This window comes from Amblyomma maculatum, chromosome 7 (genome assembly GCF_055883805.1).
Source record: "Amblyomma maculatum isolate TAMU_Amacu chromosome 7, ASM5588380v1, whole genome shotgun sequence".
NCBI lineage: Eukaryota > Metazoa > Arthropoda > Arachnida > Ixodida > Ixodidae > Amblyomma > Amblyomma maculatum.
Window position 1 is genome coordinate 91,602,764 of NC_139350.1, and position 13,205 is coordinate 91,615,968.

Sequence of the window (13,205 nt, forward strand, 5' to 3'; positions counted from 1 at the left end):
CAATCGTGTGGGAGCCATAACAGAGGGCAACATACAGGAACTAGCATCTGACCAATGGCAAATAGCTAGATTTGTGTACCATTCTTATACTGGTGGCATACTTCCGCCACTGCTCTGGTAAAAAAGGCAAGCTTAGAGTATTGAGAAAAATGGTGCCTGAATGATCTGTTAAAATATGTGTACTTGCTATACCACGATAAACGTGGTGTCAGCAAACTAAAGTACATTCAGCTAGCGTGCAGGCGAACCACCCGATTACATCAGAACAAAAAAGTAGAAAATTATTCCTGCAATACAAACACATTCGCAAGCTCATTCTTACCGAAGATGACGGTGAGTGGAATCAGCTGCCAGCCACTACTGTGGTAAGCCCAACTACTGGACCATTCGTGAAGTGCCTTCAATTGAGCTTGTAAGTGCTTTGAACTCTGCCATGTGTGACTTACTTGTCTTTGCATTTTTGCTTTTCTTTTTCTTTAACAGTACTACTTTTAATCCATGCTTGCATTTACTCAGCTTTCCGTGTTGGTTGGTGGAAGCACGCATGGTGTGCGGTGGTCTGCTTTTCGGATGTGTTACTTAGGTCTGTACTTCATGTCTCCCACTCCGGCTTACATCCTGACCTTGAGGCTAGCAGTACTAAATAAATAAATAAATAAATAAATAAATAAATAAATAAATAAATAAATAAATAAATAAATAAATAAATAAATAAATAAATAAATAAATAAATAAATAAATAAATAAATAAATAAATGTTTACAATACTATGCTTAACACACTGCGCTGACATAATGCATATGGCGTGCTCCAATCTTAAATTTATCAAAAGCTGGTTTCAGAATACCTGTACAGATAATTATTAGAGCTTTCAGCATCGCATGCAAGAAATTATTACTGTTAGCAGCATTATAACGAATGTTTTTGAAACAGCACATTGTTACACTTAAGGTAGCTTCGTCACACTGCCCTGACCTCACATCACGCGAATTTGTTGAATAATTGTTTTTTAAAGAATAACTCTCTCATCTCAAGCTGAAAAGTCGGATTCTGAATCAGCCTGTCAGATATAACGAATAAGGGCATAAATTTATTATTATGTCACGTCGGAGTTTTTATTGTATGAGTCGTAAATCTGAAAAGAGAGCGACCGGGCGTCAGGCCAGGCACGACCCGAGTCCTTGCGCTTCGTCCTCTTTCCCTTTCAGTCACTATGCGCCGCACGGCATAATATTATCTGTTAGGTAATATAGTCATATCCCCCCCAAAATAGTGCTAAAACGAAGCGCAATGAGCTTTACCTTCGCGGGAAAGCAAACTTGAAGTTCAGAAACGCGGTATACACAACACGCATTAATTTATTACACAACTACAAAACACAGATTCTCCAGGTTTTACTCGCTTAATATACCAAACGTGGATGACAGTAAGCCCATAAAGTATGCTGAGTTGCTTTTGGAATTTGCGCTCCTTTTGGGCAGTGTGCCTTCTAGAACACTCTAACTGTACGCAATCCACGCCGAGTTGATTGCAGCACAGTGGCGCTACGCCCATTCCGCGGCGTCTGCTTCGCTGCTAAGGTTACTTCGTAGCACGACAGTGTCCACTGTCGAAGCCGAAACGTCCCGGAGGTATTGCCAACCGAAGCTAAGGTCTTCCACAGAGCGAGGGAGCAAGCTTAGTTCCGTTATTGAGCTTCGACTTGCAGAGGGCCAGAGAAACACGCTGGGAAACACGATTTGAGTTTTCCCACCTCAAGCTCAAACGCCCCCTATATCTGGGAACAGTGTGCTGGCATCATGAACAAACGTATAATTGTTGTTTTGCCTTTGGTGTTTCAAAAAAAAAAAAAAAAGCTATAACCAGTAAACGCAGCGTTTTGATGGTCAACAGAAAGCGGCAGTTTTGCTTACCGCGCCACCGCACATCCAACTTGTGCAACGTACTAAAGATGGTGCCACGGACACAAGTAGCATGATCAACGGATTACTGCAAGCAATTTTAATCCGGCAGGGTGTTTTATTGCGTACGCATTTTAGTTTAAGTACTGCTTTGTATGCGCAAACAAGCGTAAGGCTTCCTTTACTTGCTTTTTGTTGTATTTTATTTTGTAGGGACGTAACCGAGACTTCCGTTGCTGTATTTTTTAGGGAACGACAATACGCTTGAGCACCACAGTCCTGGCGCGCGAATGCTTCAGTCACGTGATATTTTTTGCAGTTCGCGGGCTTTCTTTGGAGATGGAAAAAATGATACACGTGAGCTTTTCTTCGTCGCAAATAAATGAAATGGGGTTCCTGGAGGTGCTCTTCAACTTTGCGAATCACATTTCTTGACTAAAGTCAATATTTAGTAATGGAGAAGAATAATCTTAATGATATTGCCTTGCTAAGCAACTCGGGGGATGAACTGCAAGTAATGATTGATGACCTAGACAGCAAAAAGTAGAAAGGTAGGCTTGAAAATCAATATGCAGAAGACTAAGGTAATGTTCAACAGCCTCGGGAAGGAACAGCAGTTTACATTAGGTAGCGAAGTACTGGAAGTAGTAGGCGAATATGTCTACTTAGAACAGGTAGTAACCGCAGATCCGGACCATCAAAAGGAAATAACTAGAAGATTAAGATTGGGATGGAGCGCATTTGGCAAGCACTCACAGATTATGACTAGCAGCTTACCGGTATCGCTCAAGAGGAAAGTATACAACAGTTGCATCCCACCTGTACTCACCTATGGGGCTGAAACGTGGAGGCCAACCAAGAGAGTTCTACTTAAGTTGAGGACAACCCAGAGGGCCTTGGAGCGAAAAATGGTAGGGGTAACATTAGATAGGAAGCGTGCAAAGTGTGTCAGAGAAATAACTCAAGTTACCGACATTCTAGTGGAAATTAAGAAGAAGAAATGGGCATGGGCAGGACATGTAGTGCGAAGAGAGGATAACCGATGGTCGCTTAGGGTAAAAAACTGGATTCCAAGGGAAGGGAAGCGTAGCAGGGGGCGGCAGAAAGTTAGGTGGGCGGATGAGGTTAAGAAGTTCGCAGGGGTCAAGTGGATGCAGCTAGCACAGAACCGGGTTAAGTGGAGAAATATGGGAGAGGCCTTCGCCCTACAGTGGGTATAGTCAGGCTCATGATGATGATGATGATGAATCTTAATTACTAATTATTTGAAAAGCAAGAATTGTCTGTAGCGCGCAAGATGGCTTGCAGCTCTATGCAACTGGTTTCCCTGTCCTACCTGAAATGTTTAATTTTTAACCCTCAGAGCCTTGGCTAAAGTTAGCTTAGACGCCTGCAGTATCAGTGCGTGCTGGAGGGCTTGAGTTGATTGTACATGGGACATTTTAGAGCGAGCAAATAGGAGTAGCGCAGAGAGAGCCGGCTGTCATAAATTTCCTAGCTGAAGGCCAGGAGACAGTTCTAGCAAAACAAAAGAACACTTCGTACAAGCCGTCATTCACAAAATGATAGGAAGCATCCACTGAAAGAGGAGCTAGAAGATGTATCACCTCCGCATGTGTCTATAATCCCCTAACTTGCTCAAAAGGAAGCGTAAACTTTAAAGGTTACTACAAATTTGTTGAGGAAAGGGCACGAAGAGAGGCCGTATCTGAAACTACGACGGGTGAAGTAGACTTCGTCCTGGGACAGAAAGAGATAAGTGACGTATCCATCTTCCCCGAAGCAACTGAACGTCTACATACGTATGAGCAGTTGGAGCTTATTCCCATTCCAGACCGAAGTATAAGTCACTGAAGTATAACCGACTTCATCGGTCTTTGTAGGAGACTGTTCGTTTAGAAGAAGGAGATGAAAATGCACTTCTGAGGTTTTTCCTGGAGAAGTTGCTGGAACTGCGAGAAATAGAAGAAAAACAACTGAAACTTTCACTCGCACTGGAACTATACCGCAAAAGGCAGAGCTAGAACTCGTTAGTCTACTTTAAATGACTGCAGTATCCGAAGCTGGGTCGCCAAATCAGTCTCCTTGAGGAACACTACACATCTCAATCACAGTCGAAGCTGAGCAAAATACATCTGCTCGTATATTCCCCATGCATCTGCCAAAGCCTGTTCCTTTAAGAAAAGGACAAATCCTAACATTGTTTCGTCTTGTTACGAAATGCAGCGTAAAAAAAAAAAGGTGAGCATTATTCTCCGTAAACGAGAGGCATCCGGGGAGAAGAAACCATCAAAAACTCAAAAAATTGCAAAAATAACATCTGCTCGAAAAAAACAAAAAAGACGAAGCGCTTGCAAACTTGTTTACACGTGAAGTACACTATGAAGCTGCTCTCTCAGACATTGAAGTGTCAAGGAAGGTTTCTAATATAGAAAGTGTACCTCAAGTCTTCAAAACAGCGACTGAGGTTTCCAAGGAATCGTAGAGCCTACTATGAAGAGCCAGCCTCACACCAAGTGGAGACGAAAGGAAGAGCTCTAGCAAATGAAATTGCGACTGAAAACAAGTGGAGATACACATAAGTGGAGAAAACGCTAGATGTGGAGCTTGTTCTTGGACTAGAAGAACAGGAGGCACTTCCCGCAGCAGAGACGGTGTCAATCATCTCGATGATGGCGATCGAGTGTATGCTTTTGCACCGCCTTCTATATTCCTTTGCAACGCGGGCCTCCTAGGCGTCGCCATATCGCTCGCTGGGCTGTTGTGTGTGCCTGACGTCAGCACGGTAGAAGTGGCAGCGGAACCGGTTTACAACAGTCCAGAGAGGAGGTGTTTTGACGTCCTCCTCGCCTGACGCAAAGGTCTAACTGCTCCTGTTGGGCCAGGCAGAGTACACATCAGAAGCGACGCGAGCGGATTTCGTCTGCAAACCTTCATTCTTCGAGGAAAGAAAAACAAATAAGTTTAAGACGCTCATTGTGGACGCGATGGCAAATAGCGCGCTTCCTCGTAACCTCTACCATGAGGATATTCGTAAATCACCGCGCCTATCTCATGTATCTCATAGAGATAACCTATTGTCACTTTTGTGCTGGGTAGGATGTCGAAACTTCTTCAACGGAAGAAGGTGTCATCATCATAGCATGTTCGCGTGGTGCTGCGCCTCTCGCGCCTCAGCGCCATCGAAATAATGAAAAAGAGCTTCGTTGCTTCCTGACGCGGCCGTCTCAGCTCCGTTCCTTCTAGACGCCTACGAAGCAGGAGGTGGACCCTGAGGTTCATCACAGGATAAGCGTAAGCGTCTCCCAAGTTTTTTTCAACACGCCACTGCAGCAAACTGTGCTACACGGGAGCTGCAACAATGCAGAGGTATGCTGTTGCTTACGCATGCGCTTCTGTCGGGGAAGCGCACCATAGAGGCACCAGGGATTGGCTGACATCTTCGCCAAAATTCGTTTAGGTTCGCCTACATGTTCTGCATGCTTATTTATGCATAGCATGCATATTTATACCTTGCCTGAACGCACAGAATTGTTTGCCTAGAGCACGTATACCGTAATGTTTAGTATCTGGCTGTAAATATTTTGTCTTTGAACAGCGAAATCGGTGAATACAAAGGAGGTCCAGAATATTTATGTCGTACGTTAAAAATGGTTCTTTGATACTAGCCCACTCATAATTGAATGTCTATATACCCTCGCAAGTCTGATGTAACCACAAAAAAGCAAATATTCCTAACTTATAGTCCCGAGTAATTTGCAGAGCTCACTGGACTATTAGAGTGCTAATTCTCTTCTCCGTGTTGTACTCGTGAAGGTCAGGATGCTCGCCAAAAGTCAAAATTACAAAACCAGCAATGTATGCGAGTTGTGACTGCGGCGGCAGCAGCAGAGACGGATAGAGCACCTCGTTAAACTCATTGGTCGCGTATCGCAGGAATACCGTCGCGGAAACCTTTGCTGTCCGTTCGACGCCTGTTCGCCGCTTTTCTGAGTTATCGTCGAACGTTCGCTTACCTCAGTGCGATGTGGTTGCACAATCGGCCATATTTTAAAAGTATCAAGCGAGCGTCGACTGCTCGGTGCTGCTGAGCCGGAACATAAAGGAGAAGAGAAAGTATGCGAGGGCAAGGATGCGCCACAATTGCTGCTGCTGCATAGTGAGCGTCGTCTACAAGGCTTTTCTGATTAGCGCGGAGCCACCATTGCCAATAATCAGCCGTTTTGTATCCAGAACCAAGAAGCTGCGGCCACAAGTTTATGCGTTGCGTGCAGTGTGGTTGATATCTCAAGGAGCAATAATTTCGAACAAACAACGCAGTGTAGCCTAGAAACAGGTGCGGCCGTTACATACTAATAAGAGACTTTCATCAATATCGGCGTATTTCTTAAGTTAAAAGAAACGCCCTTGACACGGTACCCGCAAAAACAACTGGCTACTAGCATCGAGCTTTAAATGTCACGCGTTTGCCCCAACCAAATAAACAAGCAGCCTGAGAACACGAAAAAAAAAAGAAGTGTTCAGAACGCGGCCATAAAACTCGCTTAGGGATGGTTGCTTCGAGCGAAAAACAGCCAAGGCTCCAGCAGCATGTTCGACGGCAGAGCTTGTTTCACCGCAGCGGTCCATGTCCTTGTGGCACAGCATCCGTCTCGCATTCGGGAGGTACCAGGTTAGATTCCCGAGGCTGCCGGGCACCCAACGGTTTCCGATAGGTACAAGGTTTCCCCCGGCCTGGTGCTCATCTCTTCTGGGGCGAAATGCTTTGGAAAGGGACCATGGACCAATAAATGAACCACATGTGGGTTTCTGCCGCATGAGGCGGACTTATGGTTGTTCGATGGCGGAACGAATCACTTATCCATCGGCGCAACGTTTTAGAGCATCCTCCTCGCATACGAGACGTACGAGGTTAGATGAGTGGTGCCGTCGAGCCCTTTCCAATAGGTACTAGCTTTAGCCCGGCCTGGTGCTCGGCTCTTCTGGGGTGAAATTCTTGGGAACTGGGTCATAGGTCCCAATTAATTGCGCCGATAAGTCAGTGATTCCTTCCGCCATCGGACAACCACGTCTGTCTGCAGTGTACCAGCCACCTTGCTACTCAGCTTTCGCACTTGGTACGAGGGCTTGATTATTGAACCCGGTGTAGCACAGCTCAAACCAACTTTGGAGGATGTAGTGCTCAAACAGGTTTTGCCCCCGAAGATGTCAGCGTGGTCTGCGGAGCCTCTTCCAGGCACACACCCCTATGAGAGCCGGGCGCCGGGCTGGGGGTTGATACCCAATTTTACCGGCGGTTGTCCGGCGGTGGGTTTCGGACCAACCACCTCCTGTAACCGAGACGGGCGCTCTAACCAGTAGGCCACGACTGCGGTCGTGGCTCACCACAACACAACAAGCGGAATGCTTGTTTCCTTTCCTGAGTTCCGTTCTGCTAGGATTCGGTGCCGCGGCGCCGGGAAGTCAGCGACTGCACGTGGCTACACCGTAAGGAGATTCAAAGTTAGTTGTGATCGGTTTCGTCGTGACTACAGACGCTTCGCACTGGCAGTATAGCAGTGACGGAGAGAACGCATCGTTAAACGCACCGCCCATGTTGTGCAGGTTGGTTACTGGCGCTTCAACTGGCGATAACTCTTGTATTTACTTAAGCGCATGTGCACACTCCTGCTGCCAGATGCTTTTTTCACTGCTGTTTTTCATTGTGTTGTTCTAAATCCTTACCCTTTTTTGTTTACTTGGACATGCGTTCCGGCCGTATGAACCGTGCATGCGATGCATGTGCTAGACACAAGTGTACGAAATGTCGAAAGAGGTTGTGAAACTGTTTGATGATTTCAAGCAAGAAAGAAAGCAGGATTTTAAGGAATTCAAACAAGGTCTGCAGCGAGAAAAGAATTAAAGAGCACTGCAGAATCTGCATTGAAGTAATGCGAAAGCACGGATGCTGGTGTTGGTTGTTTCTGGTGGCTTCTAGTTGCTTAATTCACTTTTTGTTTACCTATTTTAGTCTTTGGTACTTTCAAATTGCGCGCCAACCTCTTCCTATGCCCTTTTTCGGCTCTATTTCCGGTTTCATTACGTCACATCCTCGACGTCACATTAATTCCCTTCTTGTTTACCCATTTTAGTGTTTGGTATTTCAAATTGCGCGTCAATCTCTTCCTATAGCCTTTTTCGGCTCTACTTCCGGTTGAGTGACGTCACATCCTTGACGTTACATCCTTGACGTTACCCTAATTGACTGACTTAACTATTTTAGAATTTGGTACTTTCAAATTGCGCGCCAATTCCTTCCTATGCCTTTTTTTTGGCTCGACTTCAGGTTCAGTGACGTCACATCCTTGACGTCACCTTAATTGACTGATTCAAGTAACTTTTTAGTATTTGATACATCTTGACATAACCCTAATTGACTGACTTAATTAACTATTTTAGTATTTGGTATACATTCAAATGTGGCGCCAAAGCATTGGCTAATGAGACCATTTTCGCCTTTACTTTTATATTTTTTGCCTGTAATTAATTACCTGATTACTTATTGCTCTATTTATTTTTCGGGCACAACATTACATGATCCTCTATCGATTGACACCACTCATTAACCTCTACCACTTCTCAATTACAACTGCTGCTGACACGATTTTGCTGACGTAGTCTGCGAACGTGGCCTGCGGACAGAAATTTATAACATTGCGAAGTAATGCTTTCGCTATAATAAGGAAAGATACGCGAGAATGTAAGAGTAGTTGGACACATATAACTGGAAAGCTATAATGAAATGAAAACATTGGTTTTGACCGTGGAAAAAGAGGCCGAAGAAATAATATTGCGTGACTGATTCGCTTGCGAGAGAATAAGCGCTATCCCTTACACTCGCAGTAAAAAATGCTGATAAAATTAGACTTTGCCGAAACGAAGAGTACTGAAAATGTTCTAAAATAGAAATAACAAACGAACAACCAACTGAGCATCAATCTTTCTAGAAATAAGGAAGCAACTTTGCGTGCATGGTTTTCGGCGTTATTCTATAAAATTCTGACCACCGAGTCAGAAAAGCCGGTAACACCAGCACGCTAAACATTGCCATCCAGTTCGCATGTAGGTGAGAACAGGGTCTTTTTTTTTTTTTTTTTTTTTTTGATAAGACTAAGAAACAAATCCTTACAACAAAGGCGTTGGGGCACATGCGAAATGTTTCCAATTTTGTAAGCTGCCTTTCCCAGACGCCCCGCCATAGTGGGTATGCCTTAAAAAATGCCTAAAATTTGATACTGGGCCATGAATCGGAGATCGCACATCAACAAACACAATGAACAACAACAACTGCCACTTAACTGGAAATTGCGTGGCCGCAGTGGCGCACCACGCGTAATTTGGAAGTTGCGTACACGATTATATCGTCTTTTTGTTACCTGATATTTTGCCCTTCGCTATTATAAAATAATTACTAAAATAAAAATAAATGCGAAACACTTAAGACCAATTTGTATGCACATCTTATTACATAATACGTTTTGTGACGAAGAAATTGCAGCTTGCGAGGCTACGCAGCTGGCCCTCAAAGTCTGTTTTGCTAACGCACTCCGACCTGAGTGCGCCCTTTGGCAAGTGCGCTTATGTTACGCCGTTTAGCAGGGATAGAGTGCATTTTTCGTAAATGACACTCCCCGTAAGTGCACTTTATTTTCAATGCATCGGTTTCGGATTTCCCGCCAGGAAGTGAGTTTAAAGGGCCTTATCTGCTCCCAGCAGGAAACTGACTCATGTTATGAGCTGAAATGAATGTGATGTTATCAGCCAGCTGTTGGTTTTTCAATTGATCGGTTTCGAAATTCGCGCCAGGCGGTGATCATCACCGCCTGGCGCGAATTTCGAAACCGATCAATTGAAAAAATAACGCCTGGCTGATAACGTCACGTTCATTTTAGCCCATAACATAGGTTAATGTCCTGCTAGAAAAGCAGGAAGAGTGCATTAAATTGGATAGTCGACTACCTAGCAGATATCGCCCCTGACGTCGTGTCCCGTATGGCATACTCAAAAACCCGCCTATATGAACAAGTCAAATTTAAAACTTGTATGCAAGAAAATTTTTCTTTTTATTGCTCGTGAAGCCTAACATACTAATTACATTTTGCTCACGAGTGCGAATGGAACTTTTTTTTAGATTTCTAATTTTGCCATGTTACAGTAAATAAATGCATTTTATTTAATACGTTTCTATTCCTTAAATTACATCACTGCCACTCCACAGTGGTTACGGTACTCGGCTGCTGAACCCAGGGTTACAGGATCCAATCTCGGCGCCGGCTGCCGTTCTTAGATGAATGTGAAAAGTAAGAAAGCACGACCTCAGTGCGGTGCTCGGCGTCAGTGGACGTGAGAGAACACCGGTAGAATTTCCAGAGGCCTCGATTACGGCATCACTCACAGCCTGAACCATACCAAAGCAAACATTCCCCCGGTAAGAAAATGACCGTTTAACGCGGCCAACAAGAAACGAAAAGCAATTGGCTGGAACCATTCGTGGACGCGGCATGAAATGTTATGCCCGGCAAGCAGGTGCTTCTATCTGTCACCAGAATTTGTGACCCGTAGCAAATAAGGAAGACGAATTGACACTCTTGCTTGAGATGTTTCGCATAACATCATCCATTATCATCCTCACAGAGACATGGTGCATCGAATAATCACAGGTGTTCAATGCACCTGGTTATCGATGCTTTCATCGAAATTGTCCAGACGGACGAGGAGGTGGTACCTGTAATCTAATCAAAGAAAACGTTATCTGTAAAGCATTCAGTGAATCTTTGTAGCCGCTCCAGATTACCAAGCGCAATCACTCTGCGATTTGACAGGAATCTCTTCGTTGTCACAAAGCGACCGCCTCCCAAAAAAAAGCAGTCCGATTTGCTTAAGAACATATTTGGTTATGTATCATGTTGACTCTTTATTTAGGCGGAGATATAGTTCTCAACGTCTTTTTACCGAAGAACGCTCGATAAAGCTCTCTTGTGCCACAAATTCAAGAGGCTTTTGGAATTCTATATACGAACCACTCATCTTACACCAATAGTTTCATATAAATAGATGTCTTTATCAGAACTATTAGCACGAATTGAACAACCGTGAATGATGTGCACTGACCTCAGCGAAAACTTCGCAATAGCAGTGCTAGTTCGAAAATGTGATGTAAGAAGTCAGGCGGCAACCTGCACACATACATATAAGAAGTAACTCCTGCTACTCTTCAGTCGTTCCGTGATGCCTTAAGTGAACAAAATACAGAATTTTATTAACACTGCACACTGTAAGGATATAGCGTACTGTAAGTTTACTGAACCCCACCGGGGTGGCGCAGTGTTTACGGTGCTAGACTACTTTGCCCGAGGATGCGGGATCGCATCCCGGCCACGGTGGCCACTTTTGTTTCGTCTTATGGGGTTTAGCGTCCCAAAGCGACTCAGGCTATGAGAGACGCCGTAGTGGAGGACTACAGAAATTTCGGCCACCGGGGGTTCTTTAACATGCACTGACATCACACAGCACACGGGTGCCTTGCTTTTCGCCTCCATCGAAAAGCAGCCGCCACGGCCGTGATTCGATCCCGCATCCTTAGGCACAGTAGTTGAGCGCCCTAACCGTGCACTGCCTCACTAAAGCGGTGCCGGCGGCCGCTTCTGGGCGCAGGCGAAAAGCTAGGCGCCCAGGGGCTTTTGCACATACTGGTTCACTCTCAGCGCCTTCCATCACTAAATAATTATTTGAACATCAGCAAACCTTCCATAACTAGAAGTTCCCATAGCCTGAATCTCATCCCTTTCTTTTCCCGCACTGGGGCATTCAAACACAGCTTCTTTCCTCTGACCATTGAACTGTGGAGTTCGCTGCCTGGAAACGGCCGCTCGCTACCAATTGAAGACTTTTTGACAGCCATTGCTTCCTAGTGTCATTTTTTATTTTAATTTTTCTTTGATTTTATATGTTTGAATCTTCTTGATACACTTTTCTTTGTTCGCTCACTCCTGCCATAGCCTCATCGAGGCTGCAGTATGTACAAATGAATAAATAAATAAATAAATAAATAAATAAATAAATAAATAAATAAATAAATAAATAAATAAATAAATAAATAAATAAATAAATAAATAAATAAATAAATAAATAAATAAATAAATAAAATAAGAAAATTATAACGAGTAAACAAAGACGTAAGATAGAGGAAGAAGTGAAGAGGTAGAGAGAGGGGAAAGAACAGAAGAAGGAGGAAAGATCTCACCATTTTTTCGGTCACTGGCTACAAATCTTACAATGTTCACCTCCTGCGTGCGTTATGATGTCTCCCTTTATATTCGGTGCTTCAACTTTTCGTTTGATCCACTCTTGCCTAGCAATCATTATATTTTTGTCGATGTAAAATTACATCGCTAAAAATCTCTCTGCACCATAATTCCTTTCCGATGCCTCTGTGTGGGTATGTGCAATCAGTTTAGAGGACAAAAAAAAACAACAACTATGCTCGTAAGCGGAGCTAACTGCAATCTTGAAATTTTTGAAATAAGACTTCGGAAAAAAATACGACAGGCCTTGCTTGAACATTGTGCTACTTATTTGATAAGTAATTGACAACCTGAATATTTATTTTACTTTTATTTGAGTAGTATCGAATAAGCGCTGTTGATTTGCACGACGAATAGAATGGAATTGGAATTATATTCGATTCGCGATTCGAAATAATTAAATACTCGCAAAGCCCAACAGGAATCTATAAAAGAAGACTTCCTACAGACTGTTCCCCGATGCCATCAGCGTTTCTCACCTCATTCGTCGCATTCCTACTACGTTTTGACACCTTACTATCATTTTCCCTCAATGCAGAGAGTCTATTGACCACCCTTCTTGGTACCTTCCTCGCCTTCCGATTTCCCCTTTTTCAGCGAATTGAGTACATGCAGTGTGCAATTGCTTTAAGGCCGGTACGTACATACGTGCACAACGTCACGGGCAGCAATTCGCAATGAGCGCCGCTTGAACTCCCAACCGCACTGACGTTGCGCGGGCGTCACGTACTGTGATGATATAGATGGTGCACGCTGCTGGGATCATGTATGCTGCGGAGGGCAAACATAGCTCGGAAAGGCAAGTTGTGCCGTGCAGCCAGACTTTGCCCTTGCTTCGGCGAGCGAGTTCATGGCAGTGTGAAGGCCGAGGCGGTGATACCACAGGCTGTCAACGCACTGTGGTCAGATGTGCTTTCCTGTGGAGAGGAGCGAGAGAAGGTGTTGCGCTACTCTTTAGACA

General features: G+C 44.2%; 1 protein-coding gene across 1 annotated transcript in view; it reads left to right on the forward strand.

Annotated features, from left to right (window-relative positions):
- The first annotated feature begins 7,426 nt into the window (after window positions 1-7,426).
- The window catches only part of LOC146183946 (uncharacterized), a 41,286-nt gene continuing 35,507 nt past the window's right edge, over window positions 7,427-13,205 (forward strand). The window contains exon 1 of the transcript XR_014708520.1: window positions 7,427-7,505. The gene's annotated coding sequence lies outside the window, so the exon portion shown is untranslated. The remainder of the gene's footprint in view (window positions 7,506-13,205) is intronic.